Genomic DNA, 15,883 nt, shown 5'->3' with positions numbered 1-15,883 from the left:
ACATATGAAAGGATATTAAATAACTAATATTCGTATAATACATTTGCAGACCTACTTTATTAATTCAAAGAGATTTGTCTTTTACATAGAGCAGACAACAGCTTCACTTCATGCAATTCCATTATTAGTTATTATAGTATGATATCTAATGTTTGTATGTATATGATATTAATATCCAATTAATTTAATTGATTGCATTAAGGTAATAAGATTCAATTACTTTTTTTTTCATTTGTCGTTTTTACTCTTTAAGTATGTGCAATGTATATCCGTGAAACTGACAGGACGTCAATGTGCTAATGGAACGTTGCAATGTGGGTGTATTTGCTTTCAAAAATTTTATTGTACATAACTACTTGAATATACCTACCTATAAAATATAACTTACCATCAAAACTCAATTAAAAACATAATCACGTGTGAAGCCGGCTTTTCCTATTGAGTATACAAAGATCGGCAAAAGTATTTACACAAAACTTTAAAACTTCATACATTTATTTTTTTCATAACTGAGCAGATACTTTTTAACAATAATGATTTGCAAGGACACCTTGTGCCCATTCTCTACTCGATATGGCTCCCATTAGCTTTAATCATAGAGTCCAGGCGACGACAGTAGGCCATTGATAATGGTTTTATCATCAGGAGAGGAATTTAAAGCCCTTCATTAAATAAAGAACCTCATAAATTTTAAAGAAAAGTATTCTTTCATATTTATATTTAGAACTTACAAACACCTCCTCGCCTTTTCAAATAACAAATTAGGACATTAGATCCTATTTTTTTAAATAAGTTTATATAGACATACTTAAATATTGAATAAGAGTCTATTATTAATTTTGAATGCTCTACTTACTTACTAATTTGATGCATTGCCTTGTGCACTTTTTGGCTATAAATGGAATGATAAATCATTTGCTATTCCTTGGGATATTTTCATGATTAACACCCAGTATTGCTAGTAGTTAGATAAAATTCTTCTCTTCCTAGTCCAATTCGAGACTCAACTTTTTCCTCAAATGTCCAAATCCTTGAATATTTTATCAAGTCCAGTTCGAGTCATCAGATTTCTTTTGAGCTCCTTTTTTAGTCCATGATTATAATATAGGGATCCACAGTGTTAGAGTTTATATTAAGTTCAGAATAAACCAAGTCCAAGTCAAGACGCAAATCTACAAAATATGAAATCTAGTAGATTGATTCACAAGTGTCGTGTCTCATTGATTAATTATTTGAGTCTGTCATTGGTAATTTAACACTATTTTTGAAATGCAAGAAAATTTAATTGAAGATGTAGAATTTGAGGTATGTCACTCCATTTTGAGGGTATAAGGGGTGCATTATGTATATACTATTATAGCTTTTGTAATATTTTTTCCGTGCCTATTATGATTTAGATGTATATGTAAAGAAAATATTTCGAAATCATTCAGGAATAGCTTGTAACAAAGACAAATGAATCATTAATAATTATACTACGTGCTCCTATAAAAATAATAGCAAATTTTTTTGCATGCACATTTCACATATATGTATGTATGTACTTAGATATTATTATGTGGATACCTTAAAGAAAATGAAACAATGCATTTTGTGGATAATGATTGAAAATTATCCATGCTTCTTTGGAAATAATAGAGTACAATACAAATATGTATGTACCAATCCATGTACACTAGTGTGTCCAAAGGCCTATACTATACTTTTAAAGGACAATATCTGACATGCCTATCTATAGTTTAAAAAATATGAAAATGGAAGTACGAACTCCTTTTGTAATTGCAATTAAAAATAATTTTTAATTTTTCAAAGTTGCTACCATTAATTTTATTTTCTTGGAGAGAGAGCAATAAGCTTAAAGTAATCCCTAGCGCATAAAAATCGAAAAGTAAAACTGCTCTATTTTTTGCAGAGTTATAAGTGTAAGTCTTTGTTGGATTTTGAGGACCTATATTGTTGTAATTCATTGCTAGATACAGAGCTGGACTTTTGTTTGCTTCCTTCATCTCATAACAGCTCACAGCTAATTTAATGAACCGTCATGACAGCTAACAGCTCTTCTATAAAACATTATTTAAATTGTCAGGGGTACCACGTCAATTTTTGGGTTCTTTTTGTTGAACATAATTTAATTTTTTTTTAAATTACGGGCGATTTTTCATTTAAAGGATAAAAAAGGGGGAAACCTAGGTTTTTTAATTATTTTTACAACTGAGGAACTTATTTGAAAGGAAAATTATTAAACTTTTATTTACAAAAGAGTATTGGATTCTAAACAGATTTATTCAGTTGCAATATGGATTTGTTTTCAATTTTTATTAAGGAAATAGTCAATAATAAATTAATTAAATATTAGAAAATTAAAGTTCTAGTGTTTACCAATAGTTACTTGGATTTACAAGTGTGTATTTCTTTCTTTTTACTTCTTTAAACAAAGTTTGTTTTCACCTCGATTTGTTTGTAAAAAGAATTACTGAAAAGGTACAATCCCATTTTGGTGAAACTTTGCAGGAAGATTTTTGATCAGTATTAGTCAATAGACCATTAACTTTTGAGAGATCAAGGCTGCTTTAAATATTTAAAAAGGGTAAAAACTCTTTTATTTTTAAACCATATTCAATACTAAAAAAAACTAATTACAGATTCGTCATCAGCTTGTCATGAAGTAAAATTTTGTTTACTTATGTAATTATTTAATTGGAAAAATATTAATGTCTTAATAAATATATGTAGGCTCATTCTAATCTTTTTTCCATTGTTTTTAAAGAGTTTTCTTAAAAAAGACTTGGATGACTACTTTTACAAAGAATTTAAAAAAAAAACTCAACATCACTTCTTATTAAATAGATAGGAGACGTATGAACAGTTAAAACTTTTTATGCCTTGTTCAATTACACAAAGTTGAGTAGACATTTCAAATTCTTATACAACAAATTTACATCTTTTTACGAAAAGTAATATTAATGAAATGATACTAATAATAAGATCATTTTCCGTAGGATTAGGTTGGTCCTTGAAAATCTTCTAAAATTTAAAGTGCTCTCCATAATTCATTATTTGCACCCCCCCATTTATAATAAAGTAATTCTGTTTGTATAAAACACTAAGTATATTTGCTATTATTCTTAATTTAGACCTAATTAGATTATTTATTGTTCTAATCAAAATGGGTGAAGAATGATTGGTGATGATGTCAGTGGCTTATAGGTATATACCAGAGATTGTGCTATCCTAAAATTTAGAATTAGATGTAATATAAAAATTTTGTGATCAATACATTCCTAATTTTTCTGTAATTCGCATTTGATTTTTTACAATCAGTTCCCCTACGCTCAGTTTATCTTATTCTTGTTTTAGGTAAATAACTTTCCACTTTTGATGAGTAACTGAGATCATATAAGCCAAAAAAATAGGGAAGGGAGGGGGATGCACGTCTTAAAAAAATGATTTAATTATTGGGGACACCCTAATGTACACGCCGAAGCCTTTGAGGGAATCTAAATAGTTCACTCCTTGCATTCCGCATTTTATACTTGTATGTATAAATATGTATTTCCAATAATTGTATGCCTGTGTTTTTTGTTTTGATGTGAGGGCCACACCATGGGGTAGAGCTACAACCCCCTTATATTATGATTAAGTTTTTCATTATGTTGTTGTTTTAGTATTTTTATTATCCATTTCCCTACTTCTTCTTAAATAATAATAATAATCATTATCCTAGTTGTTTATGACTATTCCCTTGTAAATTGGTATTTAGGGAAAGAAAATTGAAAAAAAAAGGAAAAAAAAATAGGAAATCTTAGTTTGTTAAGTGGTCGAGGGTTGTTATTTATTCATATAAAATACTTAATTATCATGGATGTCAGAATTGTTACTCTATGACTCTCCCCATGACTTGTAACATTTACTGGGAACATCATTTGTTGGGGATTAGAACTATGATTTAAAAAAAAAAATAGACGTAGAAGATGGATGGTAGAGAGACAATTGAACACCACACAAACATAACAATATTCTGGGAATTAATTTACATTAAAAACAATTAAAAAATGTAAAACATATTAAAGCGTTTTTCATGATAAAAGCTCACAAGATAAATGTTTTTATGTAAATGGACCATCAAAATATGTACTTTATAGATAAACGTCATTAAAAAAGTATTTTATTAAAAAAAGTGAATAAAAAAGTTTATTGTTTAAAAATTGGTCATTAAAAAGTAATTTTAAAAAAAATGTATTATAAAAAAGTTCATCATAACAATGTCTTTTAAAAAAGTCATTCAGAAAAATATTATTTTAAAAAAGTTCAACAAAAATGTCCTCGGTAAAATAGGTCATCAAAATATATTTTATTAATAAAAGGTCATGAAAAAAAAATCTATATTTAAAAAAGGTCATCATAGAAATGTTTTTTTAATATAAAAAAGGTAATCATAGAAATGTTTTTTAATATAAAAAAGGTAATCATAGAAATGTTTTTTGAATATAAAAAAGGTCACCAAAAACGTGTTGTATAGAATAGGTCATAAATATTTTAGTATTAAAAAAAAACCTACACTTAAATTTTTATTGAAACTGCCCAATCTTTTGATTTAAAATTATCATTTGGGGAGAACTTCATTTGTCGAGGATTAAAATCGTCACCCTAATATTATAAGGAATGTTTCAAATAACAACATATTTTAAAACTAAAAAAAAGTCCACAACAAACAAGGATCTGTACATAGCACTAGCTTCATCATACCCAAATAACAATCAAGGAAAAGAATAGAAAGAAAAAAACAAAACAAAACATTAAAAGTGACTCCTGCTGTAAAAACGATAAAGATTAAAATATTTGACATTTTATAACTGTTATGACGAAGATTTCTTCTCATTTTTAAAAGATTGTCATCATTTCCAGAATCATCTTTTCTCCAACTTCTTCACAATAAGCGCCATCACTCTCGTATCGCAGTCATAAACAAATTGATGGATTAAGCAAGTAAATGATACTCTGTAAATGAGACATGTATTTATTGTGCATAGAGTCAAAGAATGACTCGATGTCCTAAGAAGACGAATGATTGGATGACGAGCTTTTAAAAAAGATTCGAATGCAATCTGAAGATAGTCTATATACTGCGTAGGCACTCGTGAACCATAATTTCTGAAAAAAAAAAAACATAGAATAATAGCATTTCTAGGTTGAGAATATCTCAATTATTATTTGTCCAACTTTTGAGTAGAATGTTGTCATTGGCAAGCAAACAGTTAATTTCGGACCATTTTTTCATATATATTTTCGAAAGAAAGATTGAAAAATGCAATCTAAAGATTTAGATTATCCATGTAAATTAGATACAATACATATTCCTGTACTTTCTATACTTTTCCAACTATAAATATATAACATAAAATTAGCAGAAATTTAATTACACGGCACCCTCAGGATTTTAGTTTGTAGTAGGAGCTATCTCAAAAATTTGACAATTTTAGGGGTTATGTCGTCGAAGGGCCGATTATTTTATGAAGTAGTTGTCAGCTTGTACTTACTGGTTATAATATCAGTTTAATATAGTACCATGTTAAATGCGTCATTAGCCCAGTATACCAAACAACACAATTCCCAAACTTTCATCCTTCAGAAAGGATACAAAATTAGTGAATAGTTAATCAATTCTTCCAAATTATTATTACAGTTTAACAAGAGTGCATTGGAGAGTAGTCTATTAACTTTTAAAACACGAATAAAAGTATAAATAGTGGAACTATCAAACATACCCGTATCTGAAAGATGGGTTGCATGACGACATGAGTGGAATGACCTCCACAATGGATTTATTTTTTATAGTACATATTGCAATTACCTACCAATCACAAAACCAAATACATTTTCCCTTTTGAGAATTCTTTAATGAATTTATATAGGTTTTGATGGATCTGTTGAGATACTAATGGGCTGTTATCTTCGTGGATATATACAATCATGTGTTTGTAGATTCGTCATGAAAGACGTGCTATTACCTTTTACAAGTAAGTTATTTCTTGTTTGGTCATCAATCTTTGGTATGTATGTACACTGTACATACTTACTTAAAAACATGTGTTTATCTTGATGTTTTTATTATTATAGAATTAATATGTGGTGGCTTCTATCCATCCGTTACTTGATAGACTGCGGGGCTAGCTTCAGGGAATTAAAACATTATTCAAATTGAGTCAAGTGACAGCTCTGAGAGAAAATTCATATTAACTTTCTTTCTGTGTATTATACCTACTCCCTTTAATCGTGGCATAGGTATGATTAAATAAGAGTAAATTGGAACTTGGAATATCTCGGAACTTGACGAAGGTCTGTGAATTCCAGAGGGAATGTGGGTCAATGTAAACTGAATGCGTACTTATGTATTTATTTCCATGTTATAGAATCCTCATTCTTTTCCAATTGTTTGTTTGTTTTTCTTATGTTTATTTCCTCCTTTTTTCTTGATTATGGGCATGGTGCTACCTTTATTGTCCCTCCCAATCCTTCCTTAAAGAGGAAACAAAAAATGCCCAAAATAAGGGTGGGCAGAAGGATCCGGACATATTTATAATTGTTTTAGTTTTTCCCCCGTTTTTTTAAAAATCTAATGTGTTTATTGAGCTCAACTCTAAATTCACCTGAAAGTACTGTCCATAGACAACAGCTTTTATTTCTAACACTTAACCTGATCCGTTTCACCATGAAGCAGCAAAATAACAATGCATAAAATTATTGCAGAATATGTTTGAGTTCGGCAACGATGTTAAGGCAAGCGAAAAAGTCACAAAATATACCAGGAGCACTATCTATGACGTCTACAAGCGACTGAAGGTGAGTAAGGGGCTTTCCCATTCACCATGTGGGTTTCACAAAGCCAAAAAGCGGACTGACCACTTCCTGACCGGGCTCAAGAGGTCCATTAAAGCAAATCCTGGCATCTCAATGGCTGGTCATGCTATGAGGAGGTCTATCAGTAGGAGGAAGGTGGCCAAGGGCATCAAATACGACCTTGGCTTGAAGTGTTATCTCAGGAAAAGGTGTCACCTTCTTAACATGAAGATGAAGGACATCAGTTTACAAAGAGGCAAGAAAGCCTGCCAAATTTGTTAATCAATCCAGGTATTATAAAGATATTCAGTAACCCTGGACGCTGCCTACAACCAAAATAATGAGTGCTGGCTGGGAGAGGATAGAGGTAATGTTCCTCCTGTGATGAAAAATAATTCCCATCCAAGATAATGGTATTTGGCTTGATCCTCAGAGACGGGAATATCATGCTGGCTCATATTTTTGACAACGGGCTCAAGTTGACCTTCTTAACCTTCTTTTATGTTGTGATGCCATGGCTGGAAGCCACATACCCTACAGATACAAGGTTTATGTGGATTCAATACTCAGCGCCTTGTCATGTTACCAAAATTGTCATGCATTACCTCGACAGCCAGTTCCACGTCGCTAAGAAGGAAGCCATCCTCATGGATCCTTGATATCAAGAGAGCTATATCCCACTTCAACAAGAAAGATGTAATAAAGGCCTATTCAGCCTTTATGTCCCGTTTACAGTACAGCAGATTGTCAGGACACCACATTTGGACTCACAGTTTGGGAATCCTTGATCTAGATAATAATTGTATTTTGTTTTTCTTAAGTTATTTAGAAGTACTTTTTACATTGATGTTTTTCATGGGATTTAATTAAAAAATGACGCGCCTGAAAGTGTTAAGGATACTTTATAATTTTTCTTGTCATACTTTTTTTTTCCTACTGATATTTTAAGTAAGAGAGTAGTTAGGGAATATGTGTACAAAATTTGTGACATATTAACACGTTTTTTATTTGAAAAATATCATTTCATTAGAAGGAGGTGCTGATATGTATGAATTATTTTAGAACCTTGGCACTAATGAGCTAATAAAAAATAACACTATGCAACAAAATTCAATTTTGAAATGCCCTCCAACTCAAACCCACATTTATTATAAGCCGTAGAACACGAAAATAACAATTTAAATCTTCAACTGCAATAGATCAGACCTTTAGAGGCTTTTTTTTTTAATCAGAGTTCTAGAGTATAGTTGTAATTATGACGTTCAATTACTATATGGAGAAACATTAAAAGTGATTAAATTGATAAAATCATTTCACCATTTTAAAAATAAAAGATGTAGTAGGTTATCTTGAATGCAATTCCTACAGAATTGGTTTTGATCATAAAAATCAATTTAAATGAAGGATCATATTTGGAAACTAATATGATTAGCATTTTTTTTATCAACTGTTTCTAATATTCCCTTTAGAATTATAGCCTAAAAACAGGGTTTGAAAAAGAGGCCAAACTTATTGCGGTTGAATGTTTAAATCGTCATTTTCGTGTTATATACCTAAAATAAAAATAATAAATGTGGGTTTTAGGCGTGGTGTGTAAATGCTATTGCTTAGTTTTGTTCAACCAATTAATGTTGAGAACACTCATTAGGAGTAAGAAAAGTAGAAAATCGACAGCTGACCACAAACTACAGTGTACATTTTTGTGTTCACACTGTGGGGTTTCTACTTATATAGTTATTGCAGAATATCACTATAAATTATAGGGGCGTCCACAGAATTATATTTTTTGGGGGCTTGGTTTTTGGTTTTTGTTTTGTAAAAAAAACAACAAATTAAAGTCCTTTAGTGGAAAAAAGTTCAAAAATTAAATTTAAACTATTTCGAAACAATTTCAAAAATCCACAGCTATTCACAGGAAAATAAATTTTTTAGGAAAAAATTTAAAAAATTTAAATTTTTAATATAAAATTTTTTCCGAAAAAAAAGTCAAAAATCCACAGTTATACAAAAAAAATTGAATTTAAATTTTTCAACTTTTTTCAAAAATCTATAGTTATTCACAAAAGATTAATTTTATAGAATTTTTTTTTCAAAAATTTACAATTATACACAAAAAATTAATTTTTTTGGAAAAAAATTGCAAAAATTTAATTGTTACTTAATGTATTTTATGGAAAAGAAAATTCAAAAATCAAAGCTATATTCAAAAAATTAAATTTTTTGGAAAAAAAATTCAAATATTAAATTTTTCTAGTAAAAATCAAAAATTCCTTAAATTGAGGTGGGACCCAGACCCTCCAACCCACCCCCCTGATTAAGAAAACTTACAAAAAGTGTGATATTTAATTAATTTTTCTTGTGGCAACATCATATGCATACAAGTATATAACAGCTTTCCCTCCCTCATCTTTTTTTTCTCATCCTAAATATCAAATTCAAGGTTGACTGATTTTTCCCCTAGCATACATACAAATACTAGTATAGATAATATTTACAGTAGCGTAAAATATAATAAAGAAAAATCTTTTTCTGCCTTTTTACAATTATAATATTAACTTTTTCAAATAAAACTATTAATGGATATATATTCTTAAACTGTTGTGTACTTTGTACAATTTAGCATTCTCATCTACATACATACATTCAGATTGTCGAATTATATTAGAATTGTTTGAATATGTATGTTTAATATAATAATACTCAAGGGTACATCTGATGTATTTAAGTACACATTAGTGATGTATCAAAAATTCAAATCATGTGGGTTGCATGTGGTGGATGCAATATCAAACTTTGAAATTTGTATGAGTATGCTTCCACCTCCTTATCGGTTTGGTGGAGCTTGCAATTTGCACACTAAGGGGACAAAAGTTTGAAATTGTCAAAAGAGGGGCAGTAATTGTATTTATTTACATACTGAGTATACAAAATATACATGTTCATAGAATACATCTTGTGGGTAGGGAGGGCTTGGATCCTGACCTCCAGCAAACTAAATAAAGCCTTTATAAAAATGGGAAATGTATTCGAATATTTTTAAATCTATATACATAAAGAACAGCTTCTCTTTTTGACTTTTGTTTATTTGATTGTCTTTAGAGGACTTATTTTTAACAAGATGCGTGTGTAGCTGAAGCTCAGATCCTTATATGAAAAAAGAAATGAGATTTGAATATTATTTATATAAGACTATTTCAAAATGCAATCACAATCAAATAATGAATAAAGGACCGCATTTTCGTTGCATTTGTCTAAGTCTAAAATAATTTGAATCAATAAAATTTATTGATATTCCGGATAAATATGAAGACGACACTTCAAGAAAAATATTCTTCAGCAATTATTTAAAACAATATATGCCCGACATGATACATGTAAAATAATAATTAAATTTAATCTATATCGGGTTTTACTTTATTTTTAATCCGGTCATTTCAATACTGTAAAATTTAAATAATCGAAACTTCACCAACATTTATTTAACAAGCTTTTTAATTACAGGTTTGTATAATAATTAAGATCCAAAAGTTTTAATTCTAGCTTTCAAATCAAATACAGGACACAGGAGGGGGCCTGTGCAAAATTATACACTTCTTTTGTAGGAATATATATGCAAAATATGAACTCATCAAAACAATTTACAATCATGAAATTTAAAAGAAACACGATTTTGAGGAAAATGTACCACACTATATTGGGAGTCAGAATAATTCCAAACACCGTGTTATGCAAAATTCTATCAGTATGACCTGCGTTATGCGGGAACCCCCTGTATATATACGTTCTGTTAATCAACATCTCATACATTTTATTTATCTATGTACATTAACTTATAATGATCCAAATACCGAGAAAATGCTGTCTTCTATTCAAAATTCATTTGTTAATTTATTTTGAAACAGTCTAATGTACAAATACGAGTCTCAAATGCATTTTTGAGGATTCAAAGGGGTGTCATTGAAGATATGACAGATCATGTGACTCAAAAGGAAAACAAAACAAAACAAAATTATCTTCCCAAGAATGTCAAAGCGTAAATAAAATCACAGTACTTACAGTTATTCAGCATCAAATTACACGAGTTATAATTTGTATTTTGAATGCTCGGCTCGAATAATAATGATATAATGTACAATGTTAGTTACAACTCTGAGACTTTATTCAACTTATGTACATACAATGAGATATGGATACCTACATGTGAGATTAAAGAATATATTCGAATTACATACCTACAAGGCACAAACTACAACTCCTTTGTCATGTACAATGTAAATATTATATTATTTATTGTTTGACTAGTAATGTATCTAAAAAGGAGTTTTGGGTTTCAGTCTGGAAATCCAGGAGCGTCTGCAGGGTTATAAATATATATTTTTTTTTTTTTTTTGGGGGGGGGGGGACAGATGCTTAGTTCTTGAATTTTTTGAAAAAGAATATGAATAAAAAATTTGAAAAATTAAATTTTTTGGAAAAAAATTTCAAAAATCCATTATCAAAAAATTTCTTTAATTAAATTTCAGATTTAAAATTTAAAAAAAAAAAAAAAATTATGAGAAAAATTTCTAAAATGCTTAGCTATTTACAAAAAATTAAATTTTTGGAAATAAAATTTCTAAAATGAATGGTTATTTTCAAAAAGTTTTTTTTTTTTTTTTTAATTTCAAAATCCAGAACTTTTCAGAAAAACTGAAATTTTTGGAAAAAAATTTCTGTAAGGAAATTCTAAATTTTCCAAAAGAGATATTAAAAATTACATATTTTGGAAATAAATATTAAATTTTAAAAATCTGTAGTTATTTACAAAAAATTAATATTTTTGGAAAAATGTTTGAAAAATTTAATAAAATTTCAAAAATTTCTTGTTGGAATAAAAAATTCCTTAATTCGGGGTAAAGGAGATACCCCCCCCCACCTTTCCATTGGCGGATGCCCCTGAAAACTTAGACCCATCTAGGAGCTTTATAAGTATTGTAAAGAAGGGTTTTATGATTTATAATATTTCTATTTCGTAGGTGTAAAAATGTGTGGTCATTTTAACTTTGGAAGCACAAAAATTACTAGTATAGTACTCTCTTTACCCAAACATTAAACATTTTAAATCATAGAACCTCTTTATTTTGTCAGGGAGAGGTGATGAATTTGAAGATGATCAAATGCAAAATTTTTCGAAATAAATGGAGTGTACACGTATGACCAATATGGTCACCCACCTTTAGACCGAACTAATTCGGTCCAAGTTCATTCCACATCAAATCGTGATAAAATTCGGCCAAACAAAAAATAATCATAAAAATTACCTTCTTTTAAGAAAAAATATTTTTTTGTTATACATGAGCCTTTTGAATACATCCTTCCCACTATCCCTAGGACACAGGGTTGAAATTATGGTAGAATGTTTCAATCTGTTCTCTAGATCAAAATATCCGTCCATATTATTCTTTAAAAAGTTTATAAAGACAGTTTCTCATCATTACTAAAATGCAAATCTGGATTCAATTATTGTAATTTTACTTTTGCAAATATTTTCCTAAATGCGGATAATCCGCGTCTTCAAGTGTTTTTCAATGTTGTTATCTTAAAAGAATTACCACTTTAATGATGAAACAAATATATTTTGTAGTTTTAGATCTTTAATACGAATAATATTCACTATCAAATACGGATAGTTTGCATTTGCAAATATTGTTTGTACTTAATACATCACGGCCACATGCATATGTACATTAAAAGCTTATAATCATCCCTTTTAGACAGGAGTTAAATGCTCGTGTCATGTTTGTGGAAAAAGATAAAAATTAAAGAAACATGCCAAAGAGTTTATCAGAGTAAAAAATAAAAAAATATATAGCCTGAAGGGGGAGGGGGGGGGCATTTTTAAAGAATTTTTCTTTATTTATTATTATTGTTATAGAAGCACCACCGAATAACAATCTTATTTTTGATGGAAGGGGAAGAATTAAGTATGAGTTATTCTCTGTACAGTGACGTACATTTTATTTTGTATGAAAACAATAATTAGATGATTTTGGGGAAAAAGCACCTGCTCTAAATCTGTTTTAAAAACAAACAAACATGTCCAGAATGACCCTTGAGGCTCCAATAAAATAATAATCATCAGGATACATACATATTAGTCCAAACAACCGGAATCACCTGAACTTTTAATTCCATAATAATTCCTTTCCTTATCTGGCAGATGTAAGTAACAGGAACTCAAATCTTTCCTTGTAAAAGACTTAAAGGATCTAACTATCAATCTATTTATGATATAGTCAAACCTGATATGGATTTTTGGCAGCAAAATAACTAAATAATAAATGTGACATCAACACACAAAATATGAGTGCTACCAATGAAAAATTGCGGGCAGTATTTGGAAATTCAAGGGTTAATTAAAATGCCCTTTTTAAATTTGACAAAAAAATTGAACAAGGCCAAATTGCACACTCTATAATACTTTGTGATATCGTTTATATATATAGTTGATTCTGTTTTTGAAAGAAAAAAAAGAAGTAATATTTGGCAAATTTAGGTGCTAAACCAATAATTTTCAACCTTCTTATAATCGACTTACTAATATACTGCTGGATTTAATACATAACTATTATGTATAAAAGACTACAAGAAATTACCGGTTTATTATAACTGCATAAATGCATTAATAAAAAAGATGCAGAGTGCAAAAATAAAATGACTTGTTTTATATACTTATGTTAAATATCAACGGATTGACCAAAAGAAAGACAAAACGGACAAAATAATTTTAAAAGCAATTTTTAATTGTCAAAGGACTTCAATTATATCAATTAATAATAAGTAATAATGATTTATTTAACAAATGGTTTTTTTTGCTTGATATAAAAAAAAAATATCATAATTGCAAATAGATGAATTCATTCGCAAACTCATCAATTACTATTAGTTATGTACATATTTACAAAACAATTACATATGTATGTCTATTGTCTGTGTGTACGTTTAATGGGGCATTTTAACGAATTACATAATCAGATCTTCGACAATACATCAAAGTAAATATGTATTTACAATCAATTAGAGTTGAAATTGCAAATATTTTCATTAATCTATTTATATTTTTGTTATTTTCTTACATAAATGTATATTTGTGTAAACATAAATTGAAATCTATTGAATTTTTATAAACTGTTGTGAAAATCTAATTTTAAGCACAATGAATTAATATGTTTATTTCCATGATAAAAGATATCAGCCTCGGTAGCGCAGTAGGCAGCGCGTCAGTCTCATAATCTGAAGGCCGTGAGTTCGAGCCTCACCCGGGGCATTGCTTTTTATTTTTCTATTTTCTCAATATTAGGATTTTGGTGCGCCATTAAAAAACAATGATCCGCCACTCTCTACTCCCCTTCCCTCCTTAACATTTTGTTTACTTTTGCCTCAAGTTTCACATTTTCTCTCACTCTATTAAAAAAGAAATGGGGAAAAAAATACAAACAAACGTTTAAAGCTAGAATATATTTTATATAAATAAGATATTGTGAGTGGAATTACTCACTATTAAGCATTACACTGAAGAAGTTGGAGATTAAATGTGTAAAGAATTTATGTACAAAGTGTACATCTTGTTTAAAAACATGTGTGGATTAGTGCCATTTCAGAAAACAAGACAGGGTGGACTATTATCACTTCACATAACTAAGTTCAACAGTAAAAGAAGCACTTCTTGAAAAATAAACAAAATCTTTTTTTTTCTTCTATTAGATAACAATGGATTGTTTTCATCCTCTTACGTGTTAGTCTTTGTGTACAAATATATGGACATCAAATACAGTTATTATAATAATACAATATCTACAGATTTTTCTCAGAGCTCTTCAAAAAAAAATGACTTTCCTAAAGAATTTTATTATACCTTGTGTAAAAAAAGAAAATAACAAATAAGAAGAAGTCGATAACTTCTTGAGTATGTACTGACCTCATTTTGAAGAGAAAGAAATGATGCTACGAATGGAGGTAAATACTGGTGTTGGGTTTCGGTTTGAAAATCATAGACTGCTCTGAGACGGTTAATATTTTTAGTAAACCGATCTAATTCGGTCCTTTAAAGGAGATTGGTCTAACCAAAAGAAAATCGGTTTGGATTGGACTCATTGACTCATTATAGATACGTTTATGACGTCATGTGTGTTTTAAATTTGTGCACATCAGCACAATAATGTCCAATGCAGTTAAATGTGTTGCATTTGTACAACTCATAAATCAGGATAGGGCTAAATATTGGTCTATAGATTGATACCGAAAAAAATCGGTTATATATGGAGCAAAAATTGGTCTACGATCGTTGATCGTAGATCCCGATCTGAAACAAAATATTGGTTCAAAAAAAATAATATAAGACTGGATAAATTCGGTTTTGAACCGAGTCTCAACACAAGTAAATTCATAGATCATTACAATATACTTTTGTAACGGTTCCTGTACCAACAAATAATATCCGCAATTTCGAATATAAGGATTCTGCAAAAATGTTACTAAGGGAAATTCACATGCACCAACGGAAGTGTCCACAGGATTTTCGTTCTACTATTGTACCGGTGTACCGTATAAAACTAATATTTAGTGATTAATTTACGAATAAATCTTTTGTTTAAATGCAGCGGCATATGACTGATAACCCAATGCCCATACGCAAGATTAATTAAGGGTCTTCCTAGAAAAAAAAATTGTTTTGAATATTTCATAGTGCGGAGCCCCATAGCATTATACTCTTTGATGATGTTCTATTACACCACTGGCTAGCTCAGTACTTCTCAAACTTAAATGCCATAGCCCATAAAGTACCTTAATTCACATAATGAAAAGGGATAACCTACATTTTGAAATACAATTTGCAAATTTTCTTGGCAATTTATTGCACTATAACTTAGAGTCTGAGAAACAACAGAGAGGAGTTATAGTTTTTAAACTCTGTGGAAAACAATATGAGGATGCCACAACATAAATGTTGTAAATTTTACCATCTGTCCAAGAAGTAGAAAAATACGTTGGCAAAATGAATTAAATG

General features: G+C 29.4%; 1 non-coding gene across 1 annotated transcript; it reads left to right on the top strand.

Moving 5' to 3' along the window:
* Positions 1–14,070: 14,070 nt before the first annotated feature.
* TRNAM-CAU (transfer RNA methionine (anticodon CAU)) lies at positions 14,071–14,143 on the top strand. The gene has a single exon. It is a non-coding gene; the product is annotated as a tRNA-Met (tRNA).
* The last annotated feature ends 1,740 nt before the right edge of the window (positions 14,144–15,883 follow it).

This window comes from Lepeophtheirus salmonis, chromosome 6 (genome assembly GCF_016086655.4).
Source record: "Lepeophtheirus salmonis chromosome 6, UVic_Lsal_1.4, whole genome shotgun sequence".
Lineage (NCBI taxonomy): Eukaryota > Metazoa > Arthropoda > Copepoda > Siphonostomatoida > Caligidae > Lepeophtheirus > Lepeophtheirus salmonis.
Note: the sequence above shows the minus strand (reverse complement) of the source record. Positions and strands in the feature narration are given on the sequence as shown.